Below are 5,364 nucleotides of genomic sequence, written 5' to 3' on the forward strand. Positions count from 1 at the left end.
CAATGAATGGTGATTGTTATCTCCTGATATTTTGTTGTTGTTGTTACTGCTTCTGCTGGTCATGGTGGTGGTGTTGGGGTGTGTGTTTGTGCTTTCCCTTCTTTTGTAGATAACAAGATTATTTACTACCTGTTTTTTCATGTCTATCATTAATCTCCTTGGGTTGGATTCTTCCCTCTACACTTTGTGTAGGTTTGTTTTTGTAGATAGATCAGATTAGGGGTTAGGGTTAGGGTTAGGATTAGAAATCCCCAAGTAATATTTACCACAACAAGATGGCTGTAGGGTGGTGGGCTGTGAGAAACAGCTGGGTGCTTGGTTGAGAAGGAGCTTGGAACCCCAGACCATTATTGGATGGCAGGAATTCCCTCTGCTCCCAGGCCCTGGTTCTTTTCACTCAGCTTCAGCCCTGCAACAATCCCTGTCACAGAGAGGTTTATGGTCATCAGTCACAAGGAACAGTGCCCCAGGCTTTTCCACATGCAGATGGGGTATCTCCAAACTTCCAGGCCAAGCCAATAGGCGTCATCTGCTGCCAGACCCTAACCCACCCTGAAACTGTATATAAGGGCTCTATTTAGGGGAAGTAAAGTGCTCAAGAATCATCCTGATGTCCGAGAGTTTCTGTCATGAGAGCTGGGACACTTGGGAAGAGATTTGCTCTCCTGGAACCTGCCTGAAACACCAAGCTACCTCCTTGCCAGCTGGCTCCTTAGCAGCCCAGCATGGGCCTGGACCAGCTCAGCATGGAGAGACAGGGCAGCACCTGGGAGAGATGGGTCAGTGACAGCAGCAGTGAACAAGCGGAGGTGGCAGTGGGAGCAGGCAATCTCCCCTCCTGCCCATACTCTGTGTCCTTGGACCTAACCTCCTGCATCAGGCCGGAGACCTACAGACAGTGGAGATGCAGGCTGGAGGCAGCGTGGAGACAGTAGCGAGCCCTCCCTGCTCTCACCCTGTCCCCAGCCAGGAGATCATCATGGGACACCCTCCAGAACAAGAGACCCAGAGATGGCTGTAATTATGATTTGTGTCCAATGATTGAAATGGAATCGAAAGTAAGATGATAGAGGATACTCAGTAGTCCTGGCTCTGGTTCTTTCTAGAAAAGGTCATAATGTGCTTTCAGATGCCTTTCCTTTAAAGAAGATGAGAGGGAAAGATTGTTCCAGTGACCAATTATTAGACGTGGAAGTTGAAAGGAAACATGCTGCTCCCTGTGGTGGTGCATGCCTTTAATCTCAGAACCCAACAGATAAGTCAGTAAGATCATAACACCAAGACCCAGCTCGGCTGTCTAATGAATTTGAGGCTAGCCTAAGCTAAATTAAACCGTCTTACTTTCACCTCAAATATTTTCATTGATACTGGTTAGAGAAGGTGGTATGTGAGTACATACATCTGTTTGTGTGTGTGTGTGTGTGTGTGTGTGTGTGTGGTTTTTCGAGACAGGGTTTCTCTGTGTAGCCCTGGCTGTCCTGGAACACACTCTGAAGACCAGGCTGGCCTCAAACTCAGTAATCTCCCTGCCTCTGCCTCCCAAGTGCTGGGATTAAAGGCATGCAACACCACCACCTGGCGAGTACATACATCTGTATATATCCCTTTTTACTTAATGTTTTTAGATGTGAAAATGCATTGGAAAACAAGAAGAGTTAATAATAAAATATTAAAATTAATTTCTGCCGGGCAGTGGTGGTCACCTTAACCTTAACCCTGAGCCTAACCATATCCTAACCCTCACCTCTGAATTTCCTAACCTCCTAAACCTAATTCTAAAAACCCTTATCCTAATCCTAACCATGACTGTCTAATCCCCTAACCCTAACTGAAATCCTGCTGGTTGTGGGGCATATTTCTTAATTACAACTGTTGAAGTGAGAAACCCTTTATTAATCTTGCTCTTTTGAGATGTTCAGATCCACCTTTAATCTGGGCTACAGATTCTTTTGACAACCTACATATATAAAGGACATTGAACAGGGCAGTGTTTTGTTTTTTGTACTTGCCCTACTTTTTTTTTTTTACAAAACAAAGTGAATTGTTTGTTTATTTGTGTTTTAAAACTGGTATTAGTAAGTACTTATTTCGGCCTGGTGGTGGTGGCACACACCTTTAATCCCAGCACTTGGGAGGCAGCGGCAGGCAGATTTCTGAGTTTCAGGGCAGCCTGGTCTACAGAGTGAGTTCCAGGACAGCCAGGGCTATGCAGAGAAAAACCAAAATAATAATAATAATAATAATAATAATAATAATAATAATAATAATAATAAACAATTACTCTTTGGTGCCAGGTGTGGTGGTGCATGAATTCCAATGCTCCAATGCTTGGGAGGAGAAGGCAGGAGAGCTTGAGGTCAGTGAGCTTGAGGTCAGCCTTGGCTCATAATTAGTTTTAGGGTAACCTACACTTCAGCAGTCAATGCTAACCAATAATCAATAATCAATTCTAATTAATAGCCAATAATGATTAATAGTTGATGGCTCATGCCTTTAATCCCAGCACTTGGGAGGCAGATGCAGGTGGATTTCTAAGTTCAAGGCCTGCCTAGTCTACACAGTGTGTTCCAGGACAGCCAGGGCTACACAGAGATGGCGGTTGGCCTGAGACTACATTTCCCATAAGAACTAGTGCTAAGATGGTTGTCGGAGAACTAACTGCATAAGTGTAGCAAACTCAATCCAAGATGGCAGCCGGCCTTCAAACTACATATCCCATAATGTCGCAAGGAAAAAGCAAGATGGCGTCTAGCCAGAGACTACATTTCCCATGAATGCTTGGGGGCGCACACGCCAGGTGTTTGGATTTCCCCTTGGAGCCGATTTCCTTCACCACTAGCCTGGAAACCTCCACTGCCACTGCTGTGGTGCACGGGGGTCCCGGTGGCATCAGTGGGCTCCTTCTGACGTCACAAACCGCACAACGTGATCCAATCACCGCTGTCAAAGAATGGGGAGATGACCGGAGCTTCCAGGTACAGTGTCAGGTGGGTGGAAGCAGATGTTCCAGGCTACCAGTGAGTGCGTGGAGGCACCTGTGAATCTGAGGCAGGGGCATGACTGGAGATGCCTCCAGTTACTGGCTGGCAGACCTATGGACATGCCCCCAGACTTATATAAAGGAGAACTGTATTGTGTTGGGCCTTATTGAAAGACCCCCAGAAGGGGAGACCCTCACTCTAGTCTTGGAAGATCGAGGCCAGCAAACAGAAAAAGACTTTATTTCAGGAATCAGCCAGGCTGAGGTCAAGACTCATAATGAGGGGTGTTGATATCGAGGCCAGGGGAGAAGGGAATTTAAATGAAAAAAACACAAACCAGGGGTGTGAATGGGAAACCAAAGAAGAATATAATAAAAATAGTGGACAGTCCCAGCCCATTATTCAGTCCCCTATGTGGGAAACATCTTGTACATGTTTTTCTCAGGAATTGAATCTTCCTCAACCATCTACTTTGTGGTCAGCCAGTTCCTGCAATGACCCCAGCTGACCTGTAGTTTTAGTTCTGTTTTCTTTGTGGTCAGCTGGTTCCTGGAAGCTGGAGCTAGTGAACTGGCTGGCCTGCATTCTTGGCTCAGCTCTAGGGGGTCATCCAAACTTTCCATACCCTTTATAAATTTTTATATCTTTCAATTGCCACATGGTCATCATTTTCATGAGGACACAAGGGTCACCAGTATGTGTGAAACTGACCATAGATGGACTGTGATTACTATTTTGGGCTTTCATTTTAAGACCTAAAATTAAATACTTAAGTACAAGCATTACATGCCTTAAATCCCAATAGATGAGCATCAAGCAAATCTCTGATTCATGTCTTCCTGGTACAGAACAAGTTTTAGGTAAAGAAAAGCTTAGGTACAGGCAAAATGTTACACACATATTACCCAGCATTCAGGAGACAGAGCCATGCAGATCTGAGTTCAAGGTTAATCTACAGAGCAAGTTCAAGGACAGCCAAGCTTAGACAGTGAAGTTGTTGAAAAATATAAAGCTGGTGATGATGTAGTAGAAGGGTCCATGTTCCAGCCTCAGCAGGCAGAGGAACTCAGCAGCTTTGTCTATGTGGCTCTGCTTTAGAGGGAAGGATAGAAGGGACAACTGAGACAATTGATGCTGGTTGGCTGTAGTTAGAAAATTAGTGATGATGATGAAGAAGAAACCAGCACCACTGAGGTGACATCTTCTGGTAAGTGTTTTCTGAGAGGAACAGATGTTGTGTTCCAGAGATAGCCAAGGTTGTACCTTGTGCACCTGGAGTTGATCATGTGTGAGAATCACCCAGGTGGTATTGGTTTTTAAGGCATGAATGAATCTCATGCAGAGCAGCTAAGGCTTGGCATGGTGAAGGGAGTGTATGACAGGAATGCAGTGAATCCTAGTCAAAGGGCAAGAACCCAGCATATTGAAGATGTCAGTCCCATGGGATGAGCAGAAATAACAGCAGCAGCAGTAGAGTAACCAGAACCTACAGTGGTATAGATGGAAGAGCTGGTGAAGTGACCCAATCTCTTGAGGAGCACAGAGGATCATGTGTGGATCCCAGATACTGGAACAAGAAGCTGTAATATTGAAGTTACCTTTGAAACCCTAATATTTTGAAATTTCAGAGCTGTGGGGTACCTGCTCAGAAAAACAGTTCCAGAGAGTGTAGTAACAGATAGTGAGGTAGGTCTTTGGAAAAACTACCTTTTCTACTGCCATGCATGGCTTGTGGTTGAACAGGAGCATCTTTCAAAAATCAGGACCTCAGGCACAAAGATGAGTTTATAAAGCCCAATCAGTTTTTTTTAGAGAGTGCACAAAGTCCATTTAAACAAACATCCTATGACAAACCTCCCTTGTCAACAGCCAGTCAAGGTACAACTGAAGGGTATAGATAACTAATATACCTTACAGTGAAAAAGTTAGCCTACCCATCATGGTTGTCAGATGATTTTGCCCCTTTGATTGGTTCCTGCAGATTATGCCAGTCATGTAATTTTTAAAATATTAAGTTACTGACCTTTATGTTAATGTCCCAATTTTACTGTAACTGCAATAAATACCCAGGACCCCTAGACCTGGTCGGTCAGTTTTGATCTCATGTGAGGCTGACTGGCAAGCACCCTTATTACAGACCTCATAATAAAGACCTCCATGTGTTTGCATTACAATAGGCTCTTTGTTGGTCACTGGGATCTCTGTGACTTCGACATAACATCTTAGAGCTTTGACTAGAACCCCAAGACACCCAGGACTCCCAACTTAAGGAATGAAAGGCCAGTTTTTAATATCCACCATTGTTTCTGTGTCAGTGGCTTGTCTGCCAGATATGAGTCTGTGTGCCTTGGTTTTCAGGTTTTTCTTGAGTATATGTGGAGGG

This window comes from Arvicanthis niloticus, unplaced genomic scaffold (genome assembly GCF_011762505.2).
Source record: "Arvicanthis niloticus isolate mArvNil1 unplaced genomic scaffold, mArvNil1.pat.X pat_scaffold_1296_arrow_ctg1, whole genome shotgun sequence".
NCBI classification, from domain to species: domain Eukaryota; kingdom Metazoa; phylum Chordata; class Mammalia; order Rodentia; family Muridae; genus Arvicanthis; species Arvicanthis niloticus.